General features: G+C 46.7%; 1 long non-coding RNA gene across 1 annotated transcript in view; it reads left to right on the forward strand.

The window, feature by feature from the left end:
* The first annotated feature begins 582 nt into the window (after positions 1-582).
* Positions 583-16,174, forward strand: part of LOC117308684 (uncharacterized) — a 34,529-nt gene continuing 18,937 nt past the window's right edge. Inside the window, exon 1 of the long non-coding RNA XR_012327299.1 lies at positions 583-10,974. This is a non-coding gene — a long non-coding RNA (uncharacterized lncRNA). The remainder of the gene's footprint in view (positions 10,975-16,174) is intronic.

The raw sequence follows: 16,174 nt of genomic DNA on the forward strand, positions 1-16,174 counted from the left end.
AGGAGGTGAGCAGTGGGCGATCAAGGAAAGCTTCAACTGTATTTACAGCCGCTCCCCATCAGCGGCATTAGATTCTTTTTTTTCTTAAACATTATTTATTTGGTTGAGCCGGGTCTTAGTTGTGGCAGGCAGGCTCCTTAGTTGCAGCTCGCGGCCTCCTTAGTTGTGGCATGTGAACCCTTAGTTGTGGCATGCATGTGGGATCTAGTTCCCTGACCAGGGATCAAACCCAGGTCCCCTCCCCTGCATTGGGAGTGTGGAATCTTATCCACTGCGCCACCAGGGAAGTCCTGGCATTTAGATTCTCATAGGTGCGAGAACCCCACTGTGAACTGCACATGCGAGGGATCTAGGTTGCAAACTCCTTATGAGAATCTAATGCCTGATGATCTGAGGTGGAGCTGAAGCAGTGATGCTGGCACTGGGGAGCGGCTGCAAATACAGATTATCATTAGCAGAGAGGTTTGACTGCATAGAGACCGTAATAAATCAATTGCTTGCAGACTCATATCAAAACCCTATCAGTGAGTGGCAAGTACAAATGAGCTCGGGGATCCCGCTGATTCCTGCATTATGGTGAGTTGTATAATTATTTCATTATATATTGAAATGTAATAATAATAGAAATAAAGTGCACAATAAATGTAATGCGCTTGAATCATCCCCAAACCATCCCTCCGCCCGCCCCAGTCCATAGAAAAATTGTCTTCCACGAAACTGGTCCCTGGTGCCAAAAAGGTTGGGGATGGCTGTTCTAAAGGGTAGGAGGTGGAGGGAGGCTCCCAGGCTCCATCCCTTCCTCAGAGCAGGGCAGAGTGGGGACAATGAGGTGTCTGCCACGGGTAGTTCTGGTTGGTATCCATGCAGTGAAGAGCCCCCAAGACACCTCAGGTACAGAAGGGCAGCAAGAGGGGGCTCAGCTCTTTGGGAGGAGATGAGGAGGATGGAGGCTTCTATCTGGGGGGGGGGAAGCTCTAGAGTACTCAAGAAGCATGAAGAAATCCCAACTTACCGCACTCTTGGAGAGCATGCCCTGTTACTATGGAGAGGGCTGGTTTTCTCATGGTCTTAGCAGTGTGGGACGTGTTGTCATGGTTAACCAATCCTCCTGAGCCTTTCCAGGACTCCTAGAAGGTTCCTAGGAGTTTGACTGAGAATTGAATGGGAAAAACCCCCAAAACCAGGTAGTTAGGGCTCCCCTGACAGTAGGGGGCTCCAGTTACCCATAGGACAAACATAAATGTGTGCATTGTAGGAGATTTGTTTTGGTAGCGTTATTGGAAGTAGAGTTTAAGATACATGCTTAAATATCTTTTACAAAGGATATCTTAAAGGGCTGTCATTATAGAAGGTGCTCAGAAAAAGTAAGACCAGGGCCGTTATTCACAGTATCTAGTATCAGATATGTAGCATGAGATAGTTATTGAAAATTTATAGTATCATTATCATCAACACTTATGGAAGGTTTAATAAGTGTCTGTACTAAGTGCTTTACATTCATTATCTCATTTAATCCTCATAACAACCCTGGGATAATAATAACTGTAGGTAACCAGAGACAGAGAGTCATGGTCAACTGCCCAAAGTCACACAGGGCTCTCCCCAGGCTTGCTTTCTTTGAACCACTAGAACTTACTGCTGGGAAATCCTTCTTTTCCTTGTGAATAGTCACAAGTATCCTGGAAACCAGCCAAGCCTTTATAGGAAGGCTCTTGTTCTGGGCTTGGAGGGAGAGAATATTTATCATACCGTGGGGTAGAAAGAAAAACAGGAAATGGTCTCATTTGTTTTGAAATCTGAAACTAAATGTCAAGTGTTCAAATCATTTCAGCGAAGTGGATTTTTGTTTCTTTTCATTTGGCCATTGCAGGTCTGTTTTGTGTGTGTGTGTGTGTGTGTGTGTGTGTGTGTGTTGCGGGGAGGGTCCATGTTTTCAGACCCAAAGTTCCCTTTACCTCTCTTTTTGGTTCAGGATCAGACCAGGAGGCAGGGAACCCGGATTCCAGCCCCGGCTGCTCTCTGGCTCCTGGAATCTTCGTTTTCTTGCGTGTGGAAGTAGGGGGATAGCACCACCTCCCTCAGAGCTCAGGTTGGCACGTCAAGTGTGCACAGACATGCAGCATCACCGTCGTCAGGAAGATGCAGAGGGAGAGTTGAGGCACTTGACAGGGAGTAGCTGTGCGCGAGATGCACGCGGCTTCCTTTTGAGGGGGCCTGAATGAGGGAACGGGCATGCTTCTGAGCGTGGAAAGCTCTGCAGAGGTATATTTTTGAGACTGATGCAAAATCCCAGGCAGTGACGTTCTAGTGACTCAGCCCAGTGGGTGGAAGTGATTTTAAATAATGACAGTATCAACCGTCTTCCTCTTCCCGCAGTGTCACACACCATCAAACACAAACTCTCTGGCTCTGCACCCACCGAGTCGGCTAGTCTCTGTGGGTCGGAAATGCATGGAACTACGCATGTAGGTCACAGTGCAGCCCTCGCAGCCAAGGGGGTAAAACTACACATCTGCCCAGCAGTGTCCTTCCTTCTCTTCCCCACAACCAAGCCCAGATAAACAAGGGGTGATAAAAAGGTCACCTTGCACATTCCCCAGATTTGGACAGTCCTTTCAGAGTGAAGTGGGGTGTAATTTTAGCCGTCACCATCAGCGAAGAGGCCACTTGAGTTAATTAGAAAGGGAAGCCACCCAATTTCAGTTAAAACCATTTAGAAATTGGTGGCATTTTAGAGAGAAAGCAACTGCCATAATTGGATCAGGCAGCTCACAGATGTCTCTTTTCAGACAGAACAACAGGGGAATCAGCTCAGGAAAGAGGGTGTGCAGGTCATGGCCGGGTTTGGAGCTAGTGAGTTTCTCTGCGACCAGCACAGAGATTGACTCATGGAACCGAAACAGTGCCTGGCCCCTGGGTCCCTGCGACGCTTATGTCCCCCTTGACCCCCGGGGGCCTCCGGAGGTGAGGGGCCGATCAGGGATTTTTCTGGGGCTTCAGAAGGATTGCAGGGACCCTTGGGCTAGCAGTGGGAGGAAAAAGGAGGGTGGTTTCTTAGGAGAAGAGAGCTCATGAATAAAAATGAGTTAGAGATGGAAAAGATGAGATCGGAAGAGAACACTAAGCACAGAGGCTATTGTGTGAGTCGGCTTGCAGGGGTAGGAGCCTTGGGGTGGCTCACCCCAAACCCTGAGGCCCCAGATTGGGAGATGCATGACTAAGGAACATTCACTGTGTACTGTCAGGACAAAAGCAAATGAAAAACAAGAGGTTCCATCTTCCCTGTTGAAAATAAAGGAAGAGATTTCCCTTTCCTCCTTTTTCTTTGAGTACTGACTTCAGAAATAACAAAATGGATTTTGTTCTCCACTACCTTTGTGGAGAGAATTTCTGGGTTGGGAGAAGATTTTGTTTTTAGTTATATTTTCGCAATAGTACCCACCATATATCTGTTCTGTGCCTGACCTCCTGCATTAAGTCCATATTTGTAAGTACAGTGTACACCACCTTGGCTTTTTATAGCTAAAGTTCTCTCAAAGGATCCAGCATTTTCCAATAGATGATCTTACAGCTCACTGAAGGATCAGATATTCATTTTGTGATGGTTCCTGAGAGTAAGGGACTTGTCCAAGCTCATGCAGCCTGGAGAAAAACAAGGGATTGTTAAATTCCTGGATTCCAGGACTCTCCGTACCTGCTGCCGTATCCCGCATCCTACAGGAGCCCACATTATTTGGATTTTCACTGTATTACACTATTATAATTTCTTTTATAAATCACTTACAATGTTCAGATTTCCCCCAAATTCCTCATCATGGTCTGCTTCATCACATTTGATGAATTTTAGAAAAGCAGTTTGATCCACTTCTAAGTAGGTGTGTGAGAGAAATGAGTGCATATTTCCACAGAATGACTTGTACATTCATGTTCATAGCAGTTTTATTCACGATAGCCAAACCTGGAAAGAACCCAAACACCTGTCAACAGGTGTGTAGATAAGACAATTGTGACCTGTCCATACTGCGGAACACTACTCAGCCATTAGAATAAATAGATGGTTGATACATGCAAAAACCTTAGTGAGTCTCAAAAACATTATACTGAGCTAGAGAAGCCAGACACAAAAGAGTATATACTACGTGATTCCACTTAGATGCAATTCTATAAGAAGCCGACTAATCTATGGTGATAGAAGGCAGCTCCGTGGTTTTCTGGGGTGGAAGTGGCTGAGGCTGCAGATGGGCACGTGGGAACTTTGGGGGATGGTGGAGATGTTCTACGTCTTGATTAGGCTGGAGGTTGCACAGGTGTATCCATTTATCAAAACAACCTGTATACATAAAATGGGTGTAGTTAATTGTATATAATGTATACTTCAGTAAAGTTAATTCAAGAACTAATCCTGTTCTTCTTCACGCACAAAATTTGAAATAAAAAAATGCAGTTTGCTTTCTCATCCCAGGTGACCTGGTTCGTATGAAGATGGGAGCATAGCCCTTCTGCAGAGCCCTCTGAATACGTCACAAGCTCAAATGGGCGTTAAGGGTATCCTGGTCCATCCGCGATCTCTGAGAAGAAGTAAACAGGGGCCTGGCTTGTAATAACACGCAGCTGGGAGTGGTGTGTTCCCAGCGTTCTTCTCTGGGGGAAAGCCTGCCCTGTCAGAAGAATAAAGCGCAGCCCACAGCTAGCAGGGCTGGTGAGGAATCATGATGCTTTTATAGGAAGGAAAGGGCTGTGATTCATACGTGTCAGAGTTGATGGGAAAATTAAGGGCTCCCTTCCCCAAGGAGGGGCAATAGAACTCTCTCTTTAAATATTACATTTCTTTAAATAAAAAGAAAAGTCACTTCAGCTCCTCCCCACTGATTCATTTGGGAGAAACACCTGTCAGGTTTTGTATTTGGTTAAGTCAAATCCTTCCTCTGAACAAGGCAGTGCAGGGGGTAGGAAGATCACCTAACTCTTGTTGGTGTTTACTTAATGTAGAGAGAAAACACGCCTCTCTCTCCGTCACGTGAGCCATCGCTCCAGCTAGGCGAAGGCAGGGACGTCGCCCTTCTCTGACCGGGTTACCACCCTCAATTACGGGTCAGGCAGAGGAAGATGGGCAATTGTAATTCAGTGTTTCAAAACAGACATCATGGAGCTGGCAGATTATCAGATTGGGAGCCTAGAGAGATTTTTAGAGGCCTTTGTACATTCATCAGATTTCCATCTGTCCTAAGTGTGGGCTTGCATGAGGGTGTGGGGGAAGCAAGTAACGGAGCAGAGATTTGAGTGATGCATCTACAGACCAAGGAACACCAAGGATTTCTGGCCATCACTGGAGAGGAGGGAGGCACGCGACAGGTTCAGCCTCAGAGCATCAGAACACACCAATCCTGCCAGCACCTAATTTCTGACTTCTAGCCTCCAGAGCCATGAGAATACATTTCGGTTGTTTTAGCATCCAGTTTGTGGTACTTTGCTCCGGTAGCCCTAGGAAGCTAATACAGGAGCCCTAGCAGGAGAAAGAGCTTGGTGTGTCTGGAGGAAGGTCAGAAGGCCGACGTGGCCGGAGGTGATGAGTGAGGAGAGGGCCTCCATAGTCCCCCCCTGCCTGGGCTGTGGGCTGCCCCCAGGTGGCCACTGGGGGATCCTTCCAGCCCCACACGCTGGCCTCTTGCCATGGAAAGAGCATGCAGATTGAGTCACAGGAGCTGGGTTCAGCCTCCCACTCCCTCTGCTTGTAGCTGTGTAACTCACATTTCCACTTTCCTCATCTGTAACACGCGAGGATGTTCATGACGAGCTTGGCCTGTCCGTCTCTTGGGGTGCTAGCAAGGAGCAGCAGAAGTGTTTGAAAGCCTGCTGTGAATCCTGCACCAGGGCGTCAGATGCAACTAACTAGTCCTGCTGGTTCAGAGTTTCAGCAGAGACCCCCCAAAGGAAAAGAAAATAGGATGCTGCATATCTAGGCCTCACTAAGAGATTATGAGATCAGTGTGGAGACCGCTAGCCCATCACCTGCCTGGAGACTAAGTAAGATGAGGCTGGGGGACCCAGCAAGAGACAGGCAGGGAGGAGTTCTCCAGAGTGAGAGCTGTGCAGGAATGGGGGGGGCAGGTGCTTCTCCCCTCACACCCCCCGGTCCCCACAAGAAGCCTAGTGAAACTCAGAGGCTTCAAAACGCCCACGGAGAGCTCGACAGGTACCCTCCAGAGTTGGAGGGACAAAGGGACTGATACTTGAGCCACTGATACAGAGACTGGTTGGAGTGGCCTAGGGTGGCGGGCCGAGGAAAGGGGTGAGTTGCAGTGAGCTACACACAGGACCGCAGGGCTCAGGAGGGAGTTTCCATGGCGGCGGGGGGACCCTCAGAAGAGAGCTGCGCTGAGTTGCCTTGAAAGGGACTCTGCCCCAAAGGACCATCTGCAAGGCAAGGTGACCCCAGCAGAGCGACTCAGGGTGGGGTGGGTGGCAGAAGCCAGGGCTGGGAGCCATTGTACGTGGGCAGCTTGAGGAGCAGCACCTGGGTGCAGTGCGTCCTCACAGCGGGATCTCCGGGGCATCTGCAGAAGCTCCCCATGGGAACGAGTAAGCGTCTGGGCAGGACATACCCAGGCACTGGTTCCAGACACCCGCGCTGATCAAGCACTCTCCTGGCATTCCCTGTCCCCCTTCTCTGCTCCAAGTCTGGAGGGATCAGAAGAGGATTTGAGCAAGGTGAGGAACTGGGGAGAAGTCCTCCATGTTCCTCCTCCTTTATTTTGAGTTTCTTAGCCTGAGTCAGGCCTGAATTGTAAACTGGATGTGGGGTTATTGCTTTGAGGCAGACTGAACTGGACTTTCCAATACTCGAAAAAGGAGACTATTCATTAATAAATAGAATGACTGGAAAACCTATGGGACTTTTCTTGGAATTTATCCAGGGAGAGGGAAGAACAACTTGACAGCAGTTGCTTAAAGAAGCAGTGGTGAGAATCAAGATGATTTTCTATTCATACCATACTGAATTTTCCTCTTAACAAAGAGCTTCTAGTTAGATAAATTAACCTTAGAACCTCCTTTCCTGGGAATAAAAGGATCAACAGAGCCCACTCTCTTTATTGTGTCTAAACACATATTCACATAGGGACATGTTTTAAACAATTATTAAATACGGGGTGCTAGAAACCATTGTTCTCTTTCATTAATTTTATTTAGGTTGAATCTTGAGTTAGCAATAGGAGAGGCCTAGGGTTTCAGATTTCAAAGCCAAGAATTTCAAAGACTGAGGTTGGAAAACCCCGTTCCCAGGAGTTCTGCAGGGGCAAGCCAGCCACCTGGATGCAGGCCCCTGCGGGGGTAGCTTGCCTGAATCTCCTCCTGAGGCCTGGGGGCTAGTGAGAGTAGGGCTTTGGCGGCAGGTTTCTGTGGTCCCCTTCCTCTGTCCTCTGTCTGACAATACCCCAGTCACTCATTTGGCACTTAATATCCTGTCATCCTGTCACGGTTCATTGATTTTTACTGTACGAATACTAACTCTTGGACTAGACCATAAACTCCTTCAAGGTAGGAGTCTTGCTTTGAACATTTTGTGTCCCCATTTTATCATTCTTTCCAAACAACATATGCCAGGTAAGGTGCTGGGGCTGGATATGGAGTTGAGACCTGGACCACCTTCCCAGAGTTCAGTCAGCCAGGGGAGATCGGTAAGTAAACAGAACTCTGGCTGTGTTTGCTCTGGGCTGTGCACTGGTAGTCCAGGGCCATCTCATATCCTCCCTTCTCCACCTTTTCTCTTGGAAACCATCCCATACCTGAGAGGCTGCTTCCTCTCAACTTCAGAGGTGGCACCTGTGGTCCAGGCCACAGGTATTAACAATCCTGAACTAATTTACCCACACACACAGTGAGTGGACACGTGACTGAAGAGGTGGGCCCGCTGAGGGAGCCTGCTTTCCTGCTGAACTTGAACCCAAGAGGCTGAGGTAGAGGCTGCTGCAGTCAGGATGCCTGAGCCTGTACGTTCTCCTCAGGTTCTAGTCTGAGCTGAATTTTCTATCAACCAATAGAAAATACAGAGAAGCGTTATGAGGGAGGGGTGTTACGGGATCACGTATGATTACATGTCACAAATGTGTGTGTGTGTGTGTGTGTGTGTGTGTGTGTGTGTGTCTGATGGCTTCTAGGAGGAGGTGACACTGAACCAAACCTTGAAGGACCAGCAGGAGTTAACCAGAGCTGTTGCTTGCAGAGACTGGCAGGTCTGCACTTGCATCCTGACATCAGAATAGGTGAAATTCCAGAAGCCTTGAGGGTGTCTGCATTCCATTCCAGTGCTTCCCCCAAACATCTGTGGAGGGAAAATGCTTTCAGGAGATATTACTAGATAGATGTGCAGAGAGAAAACTGTGAACAAAATTCCTGAGAACAACATTGCTCTACTTTCTCCATTGCTGGGTTTTTCTGAGCCTTTAATATGTTAGTGTGCATACAACAGAATGCTTTGCCTGCAGAGCACAAATCATGCTCTCTCTTGAACAGTTTTGGATAGTTTATGAAGTGCATTTCTCCCTGACGTGTGGATAAATCATTCAGCAACACTCACATCCTGCCATCCTGGGCCTAATTGGCTACACTGTCATAAAACCAAATTACATGGTACCCAAGACAACATAAACACACTATTACAAATAATAGCATGATAGATTATTGTAGACTTGTCAATAGTTCCTGCACATTTCAGCCTTTCTCTGTTTTGTATACAAATGGCTCTCACGCAGCATTATTCTGTAGTTCATTGGAATACAGTATAGATGGCTGGGTTCAGTGCAATGTGTGATGAGGGTGTATACATATTGGCTTAGTGGAAACCTCCAAAAGATAAAGCCATTTCTATTAATGATGCCATGGGCAGTTGCAGAGACCCTGAATGGACAGGCCGTGGCAGGAACAGGGAGTTGGGGTTTCATCCTCAAGGTAATAGGAAGCCTTTGGAGGCTCTTAGGGGCAATAATCAGGTGTATTTTAGGAAACCCATTCTCAGGGAGACGGGATTTGAAGTGGGGGGTGTTGGTAGAGACAAACTAGTTACTAGCTAAACAAACTAGTTACTAGCTAGACAAACTAGCAAGCTATTTCAGTAATGGGGGAGAAGTCATTTAAGGGTTGACTTACGGGAGTGGATTGGTCATGGAGGAATGGAGGGAAGGCATGACAACCTGAGAAATATTTAGGATGTAGAACTGGGGATGGACTTGGCTCTGGAGCAGCTGTGAGGGTGAGAAGCTGGCGTTGGGGCAGGTGGGAAGATGACCCATGACTTCTGGCTTGTTTAACAGAGTGAACAGCTGTGGCCCTACAGTTACCTGACAGCCTAGCCCAGTGGGTGCAATGCAGAATAGAGCTCAGTTTGCATCCTGGCTCTGTCAACTACTTCGTATTATAGTTTGTGCAAGTAAGCTCATACCTTTCAGCCTTGGTTTCTTCACCTGTGAAGTGGGATCATACTATCTTGGCAGTATAAAGTGACTGGCACATGGTCGATGCTTCAGAAGTAGAAGCTACTGCTCCTGAGATAGCGAACACAGAAGGAGGAGCCATTGAAAGAGAAAGACAGTGAGTTTCATTTTAGAAACACTGCACTGGAGGTAACTTGGGCAGCCACGTGTGGGTGTCTGGTAGGATAGTAGATATAAAGGTATGGAACTCAGGAGAAAGGTCTGGGCTGGAGAGAGAAACCGGGGGCCATCAAGTTTTTGGAATTAGACCAAGGGAAGGAAGTAAATGAGAATAACCTGAAAGCATATGGCGAAAGGGGAGAAATGGAAGGCCTGAGAGAGAACCGTGGGAGTGTCGACATTCAGCAGGTGAGCAGGAGGGAAGGGGAGCTGACAAAAAGGCTTGTCTTGATGAGGAATCAGAAGGAGGGAAACTGGAGTCAGAAGACCTGGGTTGGAGTCTCAGCTCTGTCTCGTTTACTGGCTGTGCAATCTCGGGCAACCTCTCTAAGCCTCAGTTTTCTTATTTGTAAAATGGGAACACTACCGATAATGCCTACCTCAGGAGACTTTGGTGAGTTAAGGTTCGTCAAACTGTTTTTTAAGCTAGAAAGGCTGATAAGTGGTTCCATGTGAGCAGTTTTTTCCCCGTAGACTGAATCAGCCTGGGCCTCAAAACGAGGTAACTTCAAGAGGGACTCTGTGACTCTGGCCTCACTTGCTCAACAGGACTTGCAGCCCACGCAAATTCCTCCTGAGCACTTCTGGGATTCCCAGGCAGGGGGTACCACCAAGGAGTCTCTTTTGCTCTGAGCAAGGGGTCCCAAGCTCATCCTGAGGAAATGGATCCTTATGCACTGGCTACTCATGCCCTCCCACTTGACCCCGTCAGCCTGGCTACACCTGGGGGGGATAGGGGGTGCGCTGTGCTCCCGGGGCAGCTGACTGGCCAGCAGCTCCCCGAGCCTGTCCGGGGGCCAGGCGCTGGAGACCCTGACCTCTCCCGTGTGGAGGTCTGGACCCAGGTGCACCAGAGGGAGCCCAGTGATGCCGAGGGCTGGGAGCCTTAGCGGCAGAGGAAGGGTAGCTCCTGGAGCACCTCCCAGCGGAGGGGGCAAGGGTGCTGGGCGGGGCTGCTCTGCCTCCTGCTTCTCCAGCTGTTTCCGTTTCCTTTCTTGCTAGTGTCTGTACAATAAATCCCCACGGGTCAAGGCGACCTGAGAGTACTGATGTGTCTTGCAGCTAAAGGAGCCTAACTGTCACGGGAGAGCCTCAAGATCCGTCCTGAGGGAGTGGAATTTGCTCAGAATAAAGTGCATTGGCTGGTTGGCTACTCCACGAATGGAAAGGTGGTTAAGTCTATTGCTGCAGACTGTAAACAGAGCCATGGTGCCTCCACACAGCAGTCAACCCTGCAGCTGGAAACAGAGCAAGGAAGTTCTTTACGTACCGCCATGGACGGGTCCACAGGACATGTTCCCAAGGGAAAAGTGTGAGGTTCAGAACAGTATGTATAATCTATTGCTTATATAGCAAAGTGAAATCCATAAACTATCTTGGGAATATCACACATCATCTAATGACATTGGTTGTCTATGAGGAGGGGAGCTGGGTGACTGGTGGTAGTGGTGAGAGAAGGAATTCTCAGCGTAATAATTCTAGTAACTCTTCTAAATCTTTAACGCATGAAATTAAATCACCTACAATCATATCAGAAAAGAAATGTAAGAATATGGCCTATGAAGTCGAGCCGTCCTGGGTTTGAGTTTGGCTCCATAATTTATTGCTGTGTGATACTGAACAAATTATTCAACCTCTCTGAACTCGGTTTTCTCATCTGTAGAATAATAACAGTAATGCCTGCCAGATAGGACTGTTGTAACACTCCACCCTGCTGGGCACATAGTAGCCATTCAACTTTGGCTGGCTATTGGTGTCATTGCCAATTTCCTCACAGGGATTTTCCATTTTCCTCTTAGCCTGTCCCATGCTTCTTAAGCTACAAAACTTCAAAGTGGCACTTTTGTTTGCATTTTTGCTCTTTTGTTTTTCCGGTACTCTCTAGAATAAGGGCCATTGGAGACTGGCCCTGGTAAATTAGAATCAGCCTCTGCTGTACCCAGATCAACTCTTCTATGTGAAATGGGCTCATTGTCTTTGGACCCAGCTTATGCCTGACTCTCTTCCTTAAGAGTGAGTTCTTCTCCCACCCCTCCTTGGTCCCGCCTGCAAAGAGTCTCCCGACAGCCCACCTCAGGGATTCTTTAAGCACTAAATTCTAAATTCCCAATGAACATGGTCTACATTAAACTATTATAACATTAGTAATTATTATGGCCCCCCGCTTCCCATCATCTTCAACCACATTATCTTGTGCACTGCAGTCACTGAAGTGTGACCAGGAGTCCAGCACAGCAAAAAAATGGGTTTTTCAAAAAATGCTAGTATTTTGCTACTTCTTGATCCCTCAGTTTTAAGCAGTATCTACTGACCTTCCCTTAGAGAAGATGAGACTTTAACTCCATTCTTTTCTCTTCCCACAGCACACACGTGGACCCTGCCCATATAGTTACATCATAATTTTGTTTAGTTTGATAATCAGTGTTTATCGATTACATGGTGATATTGAAAACGGAGCCATGTAGTAAGTCTAGATTACTTTTTCTTATACAACTTTTCATTTTCCTTAGGAATAACTTTCTTCGTTTAGTTTTCTATGTACTTATCAGCAGTTTCACTTCAAACTGTCGTTCTTTAACTCTCCCCTCAAAATGTTTAGATTTTGCTATCAATTCTATCCTCTTGAAGAAATCTCTTCCAGAGCCTTCAGACCTTTGCCAGTTTAGATCTTTTCCAGTCCACCCTTCAGACCTGGTGGAGCACTGTCTCCTGGGAGGTCCCTTCCCTTCATCCTACGGATTCTCTTCATCTTTTTCTTGGGGCCTGAATTCAAACTCTTCATCTTTCCTGTTTTTGTTTTCTCCTTCTTGAGAAGAGTGTATGAAAGGTAAAATTTCGAGAGCTTGCAAGTGAAACTGCCTTTATTCTAACATTTAATCGATTGTTGGGAATTTAAAAAATCTAGACAAAAATAACTTATTCAGAATTTTTTTCTTCCAATTTTATTGAGATGTAATTGACACACAGCACTGTATACGTTTAAGGTGTACAGCATAATGATTTGACTTACATACATCATGAAACGATTATCACAATAAGTTTAGTGAACATCCATCATCTCATATAGATACAACATTTAAGAAATAGAAAAAAACATTTTTCCTTGTGATGAGAACTCAGGATTTACTCTCTCAAAAACTTCTGGAGGGGCGGAGTCAAGATGGCGTACTAGGAGGATGCGGAATTCGCGTCTCCTCAAAACTAGGGCACCTACCAGGCACCGGTGGGGCACCACGGACACCTAAGAGGACAGGAGGAACCCCCAGCGACCGGGTAGGACATGGGGCATGGGGGGAGTGAAGGGGGAGAAGTGGAGGCGGGACGGGACTGGCGCCTCTGAAGGGCGGCTGGGGGAGGGGAAGGGATCCCTCGCCCGAAGGGGAAATTGGGGAACCACTGGGAGGACAGAGGATCAAAAGGGAGTGTGGCCAGGTTTCCCCTGCCCACTTGGGCCCCCAGGAACCTGCTGAGATCCCGGGCGTGATCCTCAGCCCAAGGAGGAGGTCCAGCCGCGCGGGTCCTGAGGGAGTGGGAGGGAGGGAAGGGGGAGCAAAAGTAAAGGCTGGACCTCTGGGACCGGTACCCCTGAGGGGCGGCTGGGGGAGGGGAGGAGTTCCTGTACCCAGCGGGACCCACCCACGGTTAGGGGTCCAGTGGCGACGGGGGAGAGCCTGGCGGAGACGGTGGGGGAGGAGTACGAAGAAACAGAAGGGAACGAGGCCAGTGCTTTCCCTGTCCACTTATGCACGGGGAAGCCTGTTGGGCTCCTGGGCCTAATCCTCTGCCCTCGGAGCCTCCCTCTTGCCACTCAGAGCCCGAGCCCCGCCCCTAAACCCCACCCAGGGCCCCACCTCTACACTCGGAGACCCCCTCCAACGAGATGGGCCTAAACCCCACCCAAACACCCTCACTCAGGACCCTACCTCCAAACTCGGGAACCCCACACTCCAGAGGCCCTCCTTTCCACGTGCTGCCTGCCCCCTTCTGAGCAGGTCCTAAGCAGAGGCCCCGCCCCACGCTTGAACGTTGACCGCCTAGGCCCCGCCCCACACTCAAACATCACTCCCCACCCGCCTAGGTCTCCCCCAACCCCCCGCACCTGCCAAAGTTCCACACCCCCACCTAAACTCCGCCCCCATAGCCAAGGCTTTTTGTTTTTTAACCTCTTTTAGATTGGGATTGTGTTTAACCTCGTTGATTCATTGTTGTTGATTCTTTTATATTTTTATTTTTCCTAATGAATCTTTTATTTTTCTAATTTTTTAAAATTTTAATTTATTATTTTATACAGCAGGTTCTTATTAGTTATACATTTTATACATATTAATGTATATATGCCAATCCCAATCTCCCAATTCATCACACTCCACCCCCCCGCCACTTCCCCCCCCTTGGTTTCCATACGTTTGTTCTCTACATCTGTGTCTCAATTTCTGCCCTGCAAATTGGTTCATCTGTACCATTTTTCTAGGTTCCACATATATGCGTTAATATACAATATTTGTTTTGTTTTGTTTTGTTTTTGCGGTACGCAGGCCTCTCACTGTTGTGGCCTCTCCCGTTGCGGAGCACAGGCTTGGGATGTGCAGGCTCAGCAGCCATGGCTCACGGGCCTAGCCGCTCTGCGGCATGTGGGATCTTCCTGGACCGGGGCATGAACCCGTGTCTCCTGCAGTGGCAGGCGGACTCTCAACCACTGCGCCATCAGGGAAGCCCCTACTTTTAGTTTTTTAAAGAACCTCCATCCTGTTCTCCATAGTGGCTGTATCAATTTACATTCCCACCAACAGTGCAAGAGGGTTCCCTTTTCTCCACACCCTCTCCAGCATTTGCTGTTTGTAGATTTTCTGATGATGCCCATTCTAACTGATGTGAGGTGATACCTTATTGTAGTTTTGATTTTCATTTCTCTAATAATTGGTGATATTGAGCAGCTTTTCATGTGCTTCTTGCCTTTCTGTATGTTTTCTTTGGAGAAATCTCTATTTAGGTCTTCTGCCCATTTTTGGATTGAGTTGTTTGTTTTTTTTAATATTGAGCTGCATGAGCTGTTTATATATTTCGGAGATTAATCCTTTGTCCAATGATTCATTTGCAAATATTTTCTCCCATTCTGAGGGTTGTCTTTTCATCTTGCTTGTAGTTTCCTTTGCTTTGTAAAAGCTTTTAAGTGTCACTAGGTCCCATTTGTTTATTTTTGTTTTTATTTCCATTACTCTAGGAGGTGGACCAAAAAAGATCTTGCTGTGATTTATGTCAAAGAGTGTTCTTCCTGTGTTTTCCACTAAGAGTTTTATAGTGTCCAGTCTCACATTTAGGTCTCTAATCCATTTTGAGTTTACTTTTGTGTATGGTGTTAGGGAGTGTTCTAATTTCATTCTTTTACATGTAGCTGTCCAGTTTTCCCAGCACCACTTACTGAAGAGACTGTCTTTTCTCCACTGTATATCCTTGCCTCCTTTGTCATAGATTAGTTGACCATATGTGCGTGGGTTTACCTCTCGGCTTTCTATCCTGTTCCATTGATCTATATTTCTGTTTTTGTGCCAGTACCATATTGTCTTGATTACTGTAGCTTTGTAGTGTAGTCTGAAGTCAGGGAGTCTGATTCCTCCAGCTCCATTTTTTGCCCTCAAGACTGCTTTGGCTATTTGGGGTCTTTTGTGTCTCCATACAAATTTTAAGATTTTTTGTTCTAGTTCTGATTGAATCTGTAGATTGCTTTGGGTAGTACAGTCATTTTCACAATATTGATTCTTCCAATCCAAGAACATGGCCACCATCACCCTGATACCAAAACCAGACAAAGATACTACAAAAAAAGAAAACTACAGGTCAGTATTTCTGATGAACATAGATGCAAAAATCCTTAACAAAATACTAGCAAACAAAATCCAACAGCACATTTAAAGTATCATACACCATGATCAAGTGGGGTTTATCCCAGGAATGCAAGGATTCTTCAATATATGCAAATCAATCAATGTGATACACCATATTAAGAAAATGACGGATAAAAACCATATGATAATCTCAATAGATGCAGAAAAAGCTTTTGACAAAATTCAACATCCATTTATGACAAAAACTCTCCAGAAAGTGGGCATAGAGGGAACCTACCTCAACATAATAAAGGCCATATATGACAAACCCAGAGCCAACATTGTTCTCAGTGGTGAAAAACTGAAACCATTTCCTCTAAGATCAGGAACAAGACAAGGTTGTCCACTCTCACCACTATTATTCAACATAATTTTGGAAGTTTTAGCCACAGCAATCAGAGAAGAAAAAGAAATAAAAGGAACCCAAACTGGAAAAGATGTAAAGCTGTCACTGTTTGCAGATGACATGATACTATACATAGAGAATCCTAAAGATGCTACCAGAAAACTACTGGAGCTAATCAATGAATTTGGTAGAGTAGCAGGATACAAAATTAATGCACAGAAATCTCTTGCATTCCTGTACACTAATGATGAAAAATCTGAAGGAGAAATTAAGGAACACTCCCATTTACCATTGCAACA

This window comes from Tursiops truncatus, chromosome 17 (genome assembly GCF_011762595.2).
Source record: "Tursiops truncatus isolate mTurTru1 chromosome 17, mTurTru1.mat.Y, whole genome shotgun sequence".
In the NCBI taxonomy this organism is placed as follows: domain Eukaryota; kingdom Metazoa; phylum Chordata; class Mammalia; order Artiodactyla; family Delphinidae; genus Tursiops; species Tursiops truncatus.